This window comes from Panthera onca, chromosome F2, assembly GCF_046562875.1.
Source record: "Panthera onca isolate mPanOnc1 chromosome F2, mPanOnc1 haplotype 2, whole genome shotgun sequence".
NCBI classification, from domain to species: Eukaryota; Metazoa; Chordata; class Mammalia; order Carnivora; family Felidae; genus Panthera; species Panthera onca.
The window spans coordinates 56,478,982-56,494,724 of record NC_138356.1 but is presented as its reverse complement, the minus strand read 5'-3'; the positions used below and the strand labels follow the sequence as shown (position 1 = coordinate 56,494,724).

General features: G+C 37.3%; 1 long non-coding RNA gene across 1 annotated transcript in view; it reads left to right on the top strand.

The window, feature by feature from the left end:
- The first annotated feature begins 373 nt into the window (after positions 1 to 373).
- LOC144615051 (uncharacterized) overlaps positions 374 to 15,743 on the top strand; it is a 54,300-nt gene continuing 38,930 nt past the window's right edge. Inside the window, exons 1-2 of the long non-coding RNA XR_013553399.1 lie at positions 374 to 544; positions 3,954 to 4,042. This is a non-coding gene — a long non-coding RNA (uncharacterized LOC144615051). The remainder of the gene's footprint in view (positions 545 to 3,953; positions 4,043 to 15,743) is intronic.

The window sequence follows — 15,743 nt, the reverse complement described above, 5'->3', positions numbered from 1 at the left end:
AAGATTAGTTTCTCAGTGAATGATGCTGAAGCAACTGGGCATTTGTATGAAAAAAAAAATGGTAGTGGACATTCACTTCATACTAGACATAGAATCCATTTCAGATGAAATAAAGACCATGGAAAAATGTTTATGCATCCAAGTTATGGAAATATATTTTTTTTATTTTTTTAAATTTTTTTTAACGTTTTATTTATTTTTGAGACAGGGAGAGACAGAGCATGAACAGGAGAGGGTCAGAGAGAGGGAGACACAGAATCGGAAACAGGCTCCAGGGTCTGAGCGGTCAGCACAGAGCCCGACGCAGGGCTCGAGCTCACGGACCGCGAGATCATGACCTGAGCCGAAGTCGGCCGCTTAACCGACTGAGCCACCCAGGCGCCCCTGGAAATATTTTAAAAGACACATGCACTAACAATAAAGGAAAATTTTGATAACTTTGAAGACATTAAGAAGAGAACGCCTGTTCATCAAATAGCAGTGTCACAACTGTAAGAACAAATTAGAGAAGATTTTGGCTCCAAAAATGCTTAATATACTAGTGGTATGTATACTATATGAAAACTCTTATAAAGCATAATGAAAAATAGAAAATATATTGATATGTTCATAAAAATAGTATATAGCAATGTAATTGGGTGAACTATATAGCTGCATATAGTCTCAAACAGAATAGTGAAAAAACAGGTCACAAAATAATGCATATGGTGTTCTTTTAATTGTCCAACATTTAAAAGTAAAAATGAAACTATATTGCTTAAGCTTGAATGCATCAATTCTAAAAACTCTAAAGTAAAGCAATGGTATAATTATCACAAAAATGGGGATATTGGCTAACTCAGGGACGAAAGAAAAGGTTGTGAGTTGTGATATGCAACTTGGTAGGTTCTTGTTTAACCAGGAGGGGTACATATTAACAATGACATAAGGATATAGTTAACTTAAGTATAATGAATGCTAAACCTATTTACATATTAAATGTTATGCCATGTTAACCTGGGTTACCGTTTTCAACTGTTTGATTCCTTTTGCCTTGTGCTAGAGGATAGACACATTATTTCTTTCCAATATTGATACTGGGCTTGGCCATAACTTGTTTTGGCCAAAGGAATATGGAAATAAGTGACAGTTCTAAGCCAAAGTCACAAGAGGGATTGTGCCTTTCTCTACAACTATTTGATGGTCCGTGATCTGCCATGAGGAGGGCGTGTTTCAGATTTTTGCTGACTCAAGGAGAATGTGGAATGGTAAAGCAGAACTAAACCAGATCCACTGTCTGGATCCAAAGCAAATCCAATAGATTCATGAGTGAGAAATAAATACTTATTGTTAAAAGCCACAGGGTGTGGGTAATTTGTTTCAAAACATCACTGCAGGAATAGTAGGGCATTTTGGAACATTCAAGTGGAAATAATTAATTCTGCATTAGAGGAAAGTATTAAGCAAAACATGACAGAGGGAATGACATTTCACCTGGACCTTGAAAAATGAGTTGACTTTGAACTGAATTGCCTCGCTCCTTATATTTATCAATTCAATCAGTGTAATGGAGTATGAAAATTTATTGATTGGTAGCTTAAATAATGTAGTTACCAATGTAGGTAGTGAGATTGGAAAAAAGTTTTGGGGAAAGCACTTCCAAAACAATTATCAGTGTGGTGATGGGTGATACAATAAAGTTTATTGTGTGTAACTTAAAAAACAAAAACTACAAGGCACCTGGGTGCCTCAGTGGGGAGCGTCCAACTTTGGCTCAGGTAATGATCTCATGGTTCATGAGTTTGAGCCCCACATTGGGCTTTCTGCTGTCAGCCTGTCATTGTAGAGCCTGCTTCAGATCCTCTGTCCCCCTCTCTCTGCCCTTCCCCTACTTGCACTCTCCCAAAAATAATAATAAAAAATAAATAAAAACTTCACTTTATAAAAGTTACTGCAAATAATGTAGTTAATGTAGTAGTTCCCTAAATCAGTTTGCAATCTCCGTTGTTAATCTCTGGAAATTTATAATCATATACTTTTATGTCAGATTGTGTGGCTAAGTCTCTCCTTTCAGGGTCACCCGTTAGGTTATATCCCTCTGTACTACATTCTCAAAGCCCTCTTCATTCCTCCTTTATATCAGCAAACACTGTAATGACAAAATAATTTTTATACTTATTTACTGTTTTTCACCCCTTCTCTAGTGGGTTCTAAATGAGGACAGATATTGTGTCTGTTTTGATCCCTATTATAAAATGCCTGGGGCATGGATGGCACTCAATAGATATTTACTTAAGAAGCACATCAATAAATAAAAGAACATGAGGTTTGATGTCAGATGAATCTGGATACGAAAGCCTATTATATCTTTCACTGAATTTAGATCTTAGATAACATATTCAAATTTTCAATAGTCTCCATTTTGTCATATGCAAATTGGATATAACGAGGATTGGAGAAATAGGTTTAAACACATCACATAAATGGTAGGTCTCATTATTATTTAAATGCTTACAGTACACATAGGAATTTAAGAAAGAGATGTTTATATACAGTTTCTTCCCAATTCAATTTACTCTAGAAACTCACAGGAAAAAAATCTTCACGCAGGAATAAGGACATTTGAAAACAATATGTCTTTCCTGGGTCTCCTGCTTCATAAATAATTGGTTTCTGCATGACCATTGCCAAGTAGATCTAACAGCAGATTTCTATAATCGGCCTATGTATTCATTGTCTGTATTACCTAAACATCACCTTTCTGAGTTTATTTATTTTGCTTACTTGAAGCATTAACAAAGAACATAAATGGAAGCAAAGGAGTTCAGAAAGACTTTTCTTTCAAATGATTAAATTCATCTTCAGAAATATGCTTTTGTATTTCATTCTATAATCATAATACTTAAAGTTTGTCCTGAGAATTAGACAGTTGGCTGCATCTTCCCATCTATTTTCTGGAAAGCAAGTTTTCCTAGATTTTCACCTCTGCCCTCTCATGATCACCCTTCATTATAAAATAGTTTTCTCATCGTCTTCAAGCTGCCTGGCAATTTAGGAATCAGTAATGAGAAAGCTGAAGTTTATTTGTTAAATTGTTTGCTTGAATTATGCAGAAGTGCCTTGCTGTGCTTTAATTTAAACTAATAGCATTTCTTCTAATGCTATTACACAAATAAAACGCTGATAATTAGCCATTGTCTGCCCCCCACTTGTTTTCCAAATATGAGATTATATATTTCAGGTGAAAAAACCCAGAAATTTACATGTTTTCTTTAGCTAAGTAATATTATGCATATTGGAAATAATTGCTGTTCTTCCTCAATATCTTCAGGCTACTTCATATGCAAGAAATCTCTAAACAGCATTTTTCCTGTTCACAGAGAATACAACTAGGGGGTACACGAGTGTGATGTTAAAATAGCTATGCTTTCACTACTGTAAGTGAATGTAATTCAAAGACAGTTTTATCCCCTAAAACAGAATTACATTCATTCATATATTTATTCATATATTTATTTATTTACAATTTATAAACCACACTCTTGTTAGTTTGCAGTTCTGTAAGTTCTGACAAATACATATAGAGATATGTTACCACCACTACAGACAAGATGTAGAATTCCTCTACTACCCAAATAATTCCCTTATGCCATTTTTTCCAGTCACCTTCTTACTCCACAACCTTTGAAAAACACTGATATATTCTTCTTAATTCAAAGAAGAAAATTTTTGAAATAATTGTAGGAATTTATTATAGGACATTTTTATTTCTAGTCTTTAAGTTTTGTAGATTTTCACTCCTATTGCATCTAATCCAAACCTAGTAAATTCTATGGGATTTTTATTTAATCAGCATTCCTAGACTCATGCTCAGTAGAACATATTTCTGCAGGATATGATTAGGTGTGCTATGAACAAATTGCTGTATGCCTTTGTAAGTTTAGAAATTTTTGAATTAAAATTTGTCATTCCAGGGTCTCTTCCCCTTCTACTCACAATAAAATGCTTGTAGCCTGGTTTCCACTGATCGTTTGGATACAAGGAAAGATATAGGAAACAATAGGTAAGTGTGAAAAAGACAGTTATTCCATTTAGAAATACAGTAGATAAAAATAAGGCAGCTGAGGGGAGCCTGGGTGGCTTAGTCGGTTAAGCATCTGACTTCAGCACAGGTCATGATCTCAAGGCTCATGAGCTGACAGCTTGGAGTCTGAAGTCTGCTTCAGATTTTATGTCTCCCTCTTGCCTTTCCCCTCCTCGCTCACACCTGTCTCTCTCTCTCAAAAATATATAAACATTAAAAAAAAGTCAGCTGAAACATACGAATTGAAAGTTCTGTTTTGTGCATCAAAAATTACTGAGGATCTATATAAATTCAACCGGAAGTTTACACAGTTGTATATAACATGAACAAATGTATAGCAGTCTGTATTAAAGTGTCTGGATGGGAAGAACTTCCTCTAAGTTCTTTCACTATGGAGATTCAAACATAAAGTATCAACACAGTATCTGAAATTGAGTCTCAAAATTAGAAATGGGGAACACCCTTGAAAATTTGTGGAACATCAACACAATACAAACAATAGAAAGGTTGTTGGCATGGACTGAATTGAATAGAGTCTTATATTCAAGGTGAAATGTTGCAATTGATTGCTTATTTTTTTCTGGTATGGGTGAATATGAGTTTCTTTGCTATAAATTAGTAAATTTACATTTACATGATATCAGTGAGAAAAGTTCTTTAAAGAGAATTTTCTCAGAGTGGTCATGAAATTTTCATAGAAAACTATCAGCTTCAAGTTTTAATACTACCTCTCCCAGTTTGAGGTGGAGAGGAAGAAGGAGAGATTTTTAATAAATCAAAATTACTTATCTAGCATACGAATATCTTTGATAAAAAAGGAAACATTTATATGAGCTTTTTAAAAAAGTTTATTTGTTTTTAGAGAGAGAGTGAGCAGGGGAGGGGCAGACAGAGGGGAAGTGGGAGAGAGAATTGTGAACAGTATCCGCACTGCCAACACACAGCCCAAGGTGGGGCCTGAACCCATGAACCATGAGATCATGTCCTGAGTTGATATCAAGAGTCAGACACTTAACTGACTGAGCCACCCTGACACCCCTACCTCAACTTTAACATTACAGCAATCCATAGCTACTTTTAAAATTAAGCAAATGGGGGTGCTGAAATGGCTAAGTTAGTCAAGCTTCTGACTCTTGATTTTGGCTTAGGTCATGATCTCACAGTTCATAAGATCGTGCCCATGTCAGGCTGTGCACTGAAAGTGTGGATCCTGCTTGGGGTTCTCTCTTTCCCTCTCTCTTGCCCCTCTCCCATTCACATTCTTCTCCCTTGCTCTCTTTCTCTCTCTCTCTTAAAATAAATAAACTTAAAAAACTAAGCATAATGAGTCAGTTATAGGTCTAGTCAATTTTATGATTTGTAATTCCTTCAATAAAGAAGCAACTGTTATGAGAATTGCTCTCCTCCACTGCATGATAAGAAAAAGGATATATATATATAAAACAATAATTTTCAGACACTGAACTACAGGCATCAGAGTACATTTTGCCTAATTGAAAGGATTTTAAAAAATAAGATAAATCCTAGGATTGCAACTGCTTAATCACTGGAGTCAGTTTTCAGGCCACAGAGTATAGGACAGAGGAAATAAAGAATAGCTTTAGGGAAAGCCAAGGGAGATAGAATTTATAGCTCATAATATTAGATAAGAGGAGTTACACAAAGAGGGTAGGGAAGGAGAGGGAGGAGAGAAGGAGAGGGAGCAGGAGGGGGAGGTAGAGAGGGAGGGAGCAAGAGAGGGAGAGGGACAGAGAAGAGAGAGAGAGGAGGAAGAAGGAGGAGGAGGAGGAGGAGGAGGAGGAGGAGCAGGAGGACGGTTGGAAAGAATGAGGAGGAGGAGGAGGAAATAGAATAGAGATTCCAAGAGGTCACAAAGGATGGGGAACATTTCATGATCACTCCACCTTTGGTGGAGAGATATCATAATATACCAGCCTTTGAATAGAGCCAAAATAAAGCCTAAACAAGCCTCAAAAAGATAAAAAATATCTGGAAATAATTGCATTCTGGAACAAATTTCAGCGCTGTTTAAAAAGAAGTTAAAAATTATGCAGCATCCAATAATATTAAATCTATAATATCTGCAATGAAATCAACAAAATTAGTAGGAATGCAAAGAAGTAGAAAAATATGGCCCATAAGGATGTAAATCAATGAAGAGAAACTGAACCAGGATAGAAACTATGGAAAATGTAATTATGTAATTAGTAAGTTAAGATCTTAAAAGGGTGCTGAGGAGGAGAGGAGTTAAGATGGCAGAGTAGTAGGAAGACCTTGGGCTTGTCTCATCCCTGGAACACAACTAGGTCAATGTTTAACCATTTTGAACATCTAAGAAAAAGATCTGAGGATTAATAGAACAATTTGCATAATTTGAGGGAAAGAATGTGGCAGGTACATGGTGTGGTGAGATGAACTGGGGGAGATAAAAGCCTCAGTGCCAAGGAGGGGTGGGAGCCCTTTCCAGAGAGAGGAGAAAGAGAGGGGGAGAGAGAGCAGCACATCTGGTTCACATAAGAAAAGCACTCCCCTTGAAAGTAGCTAGAGAGAAAGAGAGAAAGAGTGAAAACATACACAGGGGACTGCACAAAAGAAATTGTTTCCCAAAACCATTGACAGGGAAAAAGGAAAGGTTTAAATCCCCTCAGGTTTTTTTGTTTTTGTTTTTTGTTTTTATAAATGGTGGAGCACAGAGTATGAAGCTTCAGAGGTCAGCACCTGGTGCTGCTCTGGCAAGGAAGCAGGGTGAAACCCCAGAGTGGGCAGCACGGTCTGAGGATCCCCTGGGTCACACAGAGAGAAGCAGTTCCGTGCCTGGAGTGCATTTGGTAGAGACAACATGGCCTCACCACAGGCAAAAGATTCAGTGGACACCATAGACCTGTGAACAAAGATGCTTGCTGAGGGCAGCAATCCCTGGTGCCAGCTGTGTGTTGTAACTTAGAATAAACTCTGAGCCATTGCCACTGTATGGTCATGCAAACATTTTCTGGAGAAACTGGTGCCAACCAAAGCTCCAGGAGATTCTCCCCCAGAGGATCAGTGGAGGTCTCTGAAGTGTGGGGTTTTGAAACATTGCCATGCTTGAGATAAAACTCTGGAGGAAGGTGCCACCTGGCAGGCAAACAGCTTGGATGCAGACAGGGTGAAGGTGGAGAGCTGATGGAAGCCAAGGACAAAGGAGGGTTGACAGGTCACGTGACTATGAGGGAACAAACTTCTCGCTCTGGAGATTAGACAGCAGGCATTAGCCCACCAACACTGATTGACCCCAGTGAACTAACCAACATCACCAAGTGGAGAATGGAGCCCTTGCCCCAAGCCCTGCCCCCCTGTACCCTCCAGGCACATCAGCACCAGGGTAAGTTGGCCTGAGAATCAGAGTAGCAGGCCCTCCTCCCCCAAAAGACCAGCACAAGTCCCTTCCACTCCCTTAGTCTACTGATCAGAGTGCTGTAAAATTTCAGCTCTGGAGTAACTGGATAGCTTCTTCTGGGTTTTTTGTTTGTATGTTTTGCTTCTGTTTTTGTTTTTGCTGTTTTTTTTCCCTTGGATAGAGAAAGAACATTTTTTAACTTTATCTACTTTATTTGAAACTTTTAATTGTATTTTTTTCTTTTTTCTTTTTTCTATCAAGCTTCCCTTAACAAGCAGACCAAAACACATCTAGGATCTGGCTTCCTTTACTTGATTTTTTTTAATTTTTAAAATTTAATTTAATTTTGTTATTTTTTCCTTCCCTCAAAATGACAAGATGGAGGAATTAACCCCAAAAGAAAGAACAGGAAGAAATGATAGAGATTTAATCAATACAGATATGAATAAGATGTCTGAACTAGAATTTAAAACAATTATAAGGATTTTAACTGGCCTTGAAAAAAGCATAGAAGACACTAGAGAATACTTTACTACAGAGATAAAAGAGCTAAAATCTAGTCAGTTTGAAATTAAAAATGCTATAATTGACATGCAAACCCAAATTGATGCCATGACAGTGAGGATTGACACAGCAGAAAAATGAATAAGGGATACAGAAGACAAAATAATGGGAAATAATGGAGCTGAAAAGAAGATGGAAACAAAGGTAATAAATCATGCAGGTAAACTTAGGAAACTCAGTGACTATTTAAAATGGAATAACATTTGTACCATAGGAGTCCCAGAAGATGAAAAGAGAGACAAAGGGTAAGAAGGTTTATGTGAGCAAATGATAGCTGAAAACGTCCCTAATCTGGGGAAGGACACAGACATCAAAACCCAAGAAGCACAGAGAACTCCCATTAAGTTCAACAGAAGCTGGCCATCACCAAGGCTTATCAGAGTCAAATTCACAAAACACACAGACAAAGAAAGAATCCAGAAAGCAGCAGGGGAGAAAAAGTTCTTAGCCTACCAACAGCCTAAAGACAGACTGGATTTGCAGCAGACCTGTCTACAGAAACTTGGCAGGCCAGAAGGGAGTGGCATGATATATTCAACGTGCTGAATAGGAAAAATATGCAGCCAAGAACACTTTATCCAGCAAGGCTATCATTTAGAATAGCAGAGATGAAGTTCCCCAGACAAATGAAAAGTCAAGAAGTTCTTGACCACTAAACCAGCCCTGCAAGAAATATTAAGGTGGACACTTCGAGTGCAGAAAAAAAAAAAGACCAAAAGTAACAGAGACTAGCAAGGAACAGAGAGCATCACCAGAAATACCAACTTCACATTTAACACAATGGCACTGAACTCACATCTTCCAATAATCATCCTGAGTGTAAATGGACTAAATGCTCCAATCAAAAGACATAGGGTATCAAAATGGAAAAAAAAAAAAAAAAAAAAGACCCATCAATATGCTATCTACAGAAGACTCATTTTAGACCTAACAACATGGGCAGTTTAAAAGTGACAGGATGGGGGCGCCTGGGTGGCTTAGTTGGTTAAGTGTCTGATTTGGGCTCAGGTCATGATCCCTCAGTTTGTGGGTTTGAGCCCCACATTGGACTCTGCGCTGACAGTTCACAGCCTGGAGCCTGCTTCAGATTCTGTGTCTCCCTCTCTCTCTGCCCTCCTCTGCTTGTGTGTGCTCTCTCTCTCAAAAATAAATAAATAAACATTAAAAAAAAAGTGAGACAATGGAGACATATCTGTCATGATAATGGATGCAAAAAGAAAGCCAGGGTAGCCATACATATATCAGACAAAGTAGATTTTAAAACAAAGACTCTAACAAGAGTCAAAGAACGGCACTATATCATAATACAAGGGTCTATCCAACAAGAAGATCTAACAGTTATAAACATTTATGCCCCCAACTTGAAAGCGCCCAAATATTTAAAACAATAAAAACATAACAAACTAACAAAACTCACTGACAACAATACAATAAAAGTAGGGGACATTAGCACTCCACTTAGAGCAATGGACAAATCATCTAAGCAGAATATCAGCAAGGAAACAATGGTTTTGAATGACACACTGGACCAGATGTACTTAACAGATATATTCAGAACATTCCACTCTAAAGCAGCAGAATACACCTTCTTTTCAAGTGCACATGGAACATCTGTGTCATCTTTAATTTCTTTCATAGTGGTTTTTTGTTTTGTTTTGTTTTGTTTTAGTTTTCAGAGTTTTCATCTTTTTGTTTAGATTTATTCCTAGGTATTTTATGGTTTTTAGTGAATTTGTAAATAGGATCAATTCCTTGATTTTTCTTTCTGCTGCTTCATTATTGGTGTATAGAAATGCAACAGATTTCTGTATGTTGACTTTGTACCCTGAGACTTTACTGAATTAGTGTATCAGTTCTAGCAATTTTTTGGTGGAGTCTTTCAGGTTTTCTATATCAAGTATCATGTCATCAGCAAATAGTGAAAGTCTGACTTCTTCTTGCGGATTGGATGTCTTTTATTTCTTTTTGTTGTCTGATTACTGAGGATAGGACTTCCAGTAATATGTTAAATAACAGTTGTAACAGTGGACATCCTGTTGTGTTCCTGACCAAAGAGGAAAAGCTCTCAGTTTTTCCCAATTGAGGATGATATTAGCTGTGGGTTTTTCACATATGGTCTTTATGATGTTGAGGTATGTTCCCTGTATCCCTACTTTGTTGAGGGTTTTTATCAAGAATGTGATGCTGTATTTTGTCAAATGCTTTCTTTGCATGTATTGAGAGAATCACATGTTTCTTTCCCTTCTTTTACAAATGTAGTATATCACATCAATTGATTTGCAAATGTTGAACAAGTCTTGCTCCAGGAACATATCCCACTTGATCGTGGTGAATGATTATTTTAATATAGTGTTGGATTTTATTTGCTAGTATCTTTTTGAGAATTTTTTCATCCATTTGCATCAGGCATATTGGCCTATAATTCTCCTTTTTTGTGGGGTCTTTGGTTTTAGAATCAGGGTAATGCTTATGTCATCGAATGAGTTCGGACGTTTTCATTGCATTTCTATTTTTTGGAACAGTTTGACATGAATAGGTATTAACTCTTCTTTAAATGTTTGGTAGAATTCTCCTGGGAAGCTATCTGGACCTAGACTTTAGTCAGTTGGGAGACTATTGATTACTGATTCAACTTCTTTGTTGGTTATCAGTCTGCTCAAGTTTTCTATTTCTTTCTGTTTCAGTTTTGGTAGTTTGTGAGTTTCTAGGAATTTATCCATTCCTTCCAGCTTGCCCAATTTGTTAGCATATAATTTTTCATACTATTGCCTTATGATGCTTGTATTTCTATGGTGTTGGTTGTGATCTGTCCTCTCACATTTGTGGTTTTACTTATTTGGGTCCTTTTCTTCTCTTTTTGATGTCTGACTAGTTCTTTATCAATTTTTCAATTTTTTTCAAAGAAACACCTCCTGGTTTCATTGATCTGTTACACTGTAGTTGTTTGTTTCTATATCATTTATTTCTGCTCTAATCTTTATTAGTTCCCTTCTGCTGGCTTTAGGCTTCATTTGCTGTTCTTTTTATAGCTTCTTTAGGTGTAAGGTTAGGTTGTGTCTTAGATATTTTTCTAGCTGTTGAAGTAGGCCTTTATTACTATATACTTCCTTCTTATGATCGCTTTTGTTTTATCCCTAAGCTTTTGGACTGTCATGTTTTCATTTATTTGTTTCCATGTGTTTTTGTTTGTTTGTTTGTTTCTTCTTTAATTTCTTGCTTGACACATTTGTTCTGTAATTGGATGTTCTTTAACTATTATGTATTTGTGTTCCTTCCAAATTTTTTCTTGTGGCTGACTTCAAGTTTCATAGCATTGTGGTTAGAAAATATGTGTGGCATGATCTCAATATTTTGGACTTGTTGAGGCCTGATTTGTGATCTAGTATGTGATCTATTCTGGAGAATGTCTCAGTGCAATTGAAAAGAATGGGTATTCTGCTGCTTTAGGATGAAATTTTCTGAATATATCTGTTAAGTCCATCTGGTGCAGTGTGTCATGTGAAGCCATTGTTTCCTTGTTGATTTTCTGTTTAAATGATCTGTCCATGGCTATAATTGGGGTGTTACAGTCCCTTACTATAATTGTATTATTTTAAATGAGTTCCTTAATATTTGTTATTGTTTTAAATATTTGGGTTCCCTCAAGTTGGGGGTAAAAATAGTTACAATTATTAGATCTTCTTGTTGGATAAAATCCTTTATTATGATACAGTGCCATTCTTCATCTATTATTACAGTCTTTGGTTTAACATCTAGTTTGTCTGATATAAATGCTGCTACTCTGGTTTTCTTGTGATGTCCATTTGCATGGTAAATATTTCTCCATCCCCTTATTTTCAATCTGCAGGCGTCTTTAAGTCCAAAATGAGTTTCTTGTAGGCAGCATATAAGTGGGTCTTGTCTGTTTTTTTAATCTATTGTGATACCCTATTTCTTTTGATGGCAGCATTTAATCCACTTACATTCAGAATAATTATTGATAGATATGAATTAGTACCATTTTATTACTTGTTTTGTCATTGTTTCTGGAGATTTTCTCTATTCCTTTCTAGTCTTTGTTGCTTTTGGTGTTTCTTTTCTGCTTAAAGAGCCCCCTTTAATATTTTTTTCAAGTCTGGTTTAGTGGTCAAGAACTCCTTTACATTTGTTTGTCTGGGAAACTCTTTCTCTCTCCTTCTATTCTGATGATAGCTTTATTGGATGATGTATTCTTGGCTACATATTGATCCCATTCAGCACATTGAATGTATCATGCCACTTCCTCTGGCCTGCCAAGTTTCTATGGAGAGATCTGCTAACCTTATTTGTTTTCTCTTGTAAGATAGGGACTTTTTTGTCTTGCTGCTTTTAGTATTTTTTATTGGTCTCTATATTTTGCAAATTTATTATAATAAATTTTGGTGTTGGACTGCTTTCATTTATTTTGATGGGAGTTCTCTGTGCCTCTTGTATTTAGAAGTCTGTTTCTTTCTCCAGATTAGGGAAGTTTTCAGCTATAATTTCTCAAATAAACCTTCTGTCCCCTTTTCTGTCTTTTTATGGGACTCCTATAATACAAATGTTTGATTGTATCACTGAGTTTCCTATGTCTAGTTTCATGATCCAAGAATTTTCTTTCCTTCTTTTGTGCAGCTTCATTATTTTCCATAATTCTATATTCTCTATCACTTATTCATTCTTCTTCCACCCTTGTGGTAATTTCCATCTAGCTGGTTTAGAATCTCACTTACTGAATTTTGCATTTCAGCCTGATTGGTTTTAAGCTCTTTTATCTGTTGTAAGGGTATCCCTCATGTCTTCTATGTTTTTCTCAAGCCCAGCTACTATCTTTATGATTGTTGCTTTAAATTCTGGGTCAGGCATATTACTTTCATCTGGCCATGACTTTTCCTTGTTCTTTCTTTTTGTATGAATTCTTCCGTCTTAGCATTCTGTCTAGGTGTCCATCTTCCTCTGTGTGTTAGGAAAGTCTGTTATGTTCCTGCTCCTGAGAGTAATGACTTTATGAAGAAGAGGTCATATAGTGTCCAGGGCCTGGCACTTTAGAAAATGTCTCTGGTGTGTGTTATGTGCACTCTACTGCTGTGATATGGCTGCTCTATCCCTCAGGTCAGTCCTCTGCAGAATTTCTCCTTACCAGCAGTAAGGAAGTTTTGAACCCTGGCCACAGTGTGGTGAGTTTTAACTGGGTGTGCTCTGATCTGCTTGTTAAAAGAGACCTGATGCTACTTCCAATAAAGCTGAAACTTTGGAGAACTCTATGGTCAGTAGACATGGTGTGTGGTTGGGAGGTTGTGCTGGTTTTCTGGGGGAGTGGCCCACTTGCTTGAGAAAAGCAGTGCCAGCCAGTGCAGGGGGATCAGATTTGGTGTAAGTGGGTTAGGCAGGCAATGTTGGTGCTGTGCTGTTTACTGAAGTTAGATTATGCTGAGAGGTGGGGGACAGAAATGGATCAGCCAGCTCCTTTGTCCCTAGAAAGGAGAGCTTGTGCTTGCTAGTGCCAGGGAAGCTCTCCTAAAAGACTGAATAATTTTCCTTTGTGCATCCTAGACATTTTTCAGATTGCTACTTTTAAACTGTCTGTGCCCTGGTTGCTTGTCTACCTGCACCAGCACCATGCATTTGGGCTCTATCCCAGCCAGGCTGGCTATGTTTTAAAACTTCTAACTTAAGGGTCCTAGTGTGGCAGGGACCTGCACTGGTCTTCTGGGGAGGGTCTCACATGCTGGGTTTGATGCAAGTTTGACCCGGAAGGGCTGTGACACCAGATCACAGGAGCATGGAATTTGGAGTAAAGCACACTAAACAGCCCATGTCTGGGTTAGCCACCCTCAGTAGGTGTCTCTGCATTTATGCTGAGGGATGCAGTAGGGAAGTAGCACCTGCTGGCTCTTTTATCCCCAGAGAAGCAATGACACCTTTCTGAGATGCAGTCCAAGAAGAAGAAACAGTCTCTTCTAGTGCATTTTAGGCAATCCTCAGATCATGACATCTGTCCCTGAGGTTACCTGCCTGCCTTCTCCATAGAAGCACTGCAGCACCCTCACAGCTGTATAGCAGCCACGCTGGGAACCTCTAAAACTCCAGTCTTTGAGCACCGCTGGTTGTAAAAATGCACAAAAATCAGCTTCTCTACATTTCCCAGTCAATGGCTTTGGGCAAGTGTTCTCCATGTGTGCACCTGTGCACTCCTCTCTCTCTTGCTTTTCTCCACAACCAGGTCTCCATCCCCTACACAGCACCTGTGATTCATTTCTCTCCAAACCATGTCTCCATAACTTCTACCTTCCATGATGTGGCACCTTTTCTCCCTCTAGTTGTACAGTTTGTTCTGTCAGTCCTCAGATCAATTTCTTGGGTATTCAGAATGATTTGACATCTCTCTAGCTTTGTTTGAGGAATGAGGCAAGCCTAGGGTCCTCCTACCTTCTGCCATCTTAGCTTTCTACAGTTCTAATATCACATATTTTAGCATTTAAATGCATAAAATATTTGAGGGAAACTTTAGCAAGAAATATAAAAAACCTATAAATTGAAAACTAAAATAGTAGTGTTCAGAGAAATTGAGAATAACCTAAATGGAGAGATTCAACCATGTAAATGAATTGTAAAATTCAAAATTATTAACTGTTCAATTCTTTCAACATAGATCTATAGATTCAATTCAAAAACAAACAAAATCCCACAAGCTCTTAAAAATATTTTAGTAAAAACTGACAAGGTATTTAAAATTTATATGGAAATTCAAGTAGCTGAGAAGACCCAAAATAATTATGAAAAACAAAAACAAATATAATTTATACTGCCTGATCTTAAGACTTACTATAAAATTACAGAAATCAGGACAGTGGTGTTATTGGCTTGTAGATTAAACAAAAACAGACTGGGGTGCCTGGGTGGCTCAGTCAGTTAAGTGTCTGACTTCGGCTCAGGTCATGATCCCATGGCTCCTGAGTTGGAGCCCTGCATTGAGCTTTGTGCTAACAGCTCAGACCCTGGAGCCTGCTTCGGATTCTGTGCCTCCCTCTCTCTCTCTACCTCTCCCCTGCTCATGCTCTGACTCTCTCTATCTCTCTTTCTCTCAAAAATAAATAAACATTAATTTTTTTTAAAAAAAGATCAACAGAATAGAATAGCAATTCTACAAATTATATACAGTCAAATGATTTTTGGCAAAAGTACCAAGGTGATTCAGTGTGGAAAGTATAATTCTCTCAATAAATGATGCTAGAAAAAAATGTAATATTCATATGCAAGAAGATAACCTCAATTATCAACTGATACCATGTAAAAACTCAAAATGGTTTATAGTCCTAACTATAAGTGATAAATAAAAATATAAAACATTTAGAGGAAAATATAGGAGGCTACCTTTTTAAGTTTATGTGAATTCTTTTAGTAGAAAAATTATTGGATAACTCACAAAATCTCAAACCATATACAAATAATTATTAACCTGCTCTTCATCAAAATTGAAATTTCTGCTATTTGAAAGATGCCTTAGGAAGTGAAATAAGTCATACAGAGAAAGTCAGATACCATATGTTTTCAATCTTATGTGGATCCTGAGAAACTTAACAGAAGACCATGGGGGAGGTGAAGGGGAAAAAAAAGTTAGAGAGGAAAGGAGCCAAACCATAAGAGACTCTTAAAAACTGAGAATAAACTGAGGGTTGATGGGGGCTGGGAGGGAGGGGACGGTGGGTGATGGGTATTGAGGAGGGCACCTGTTGGGATGAG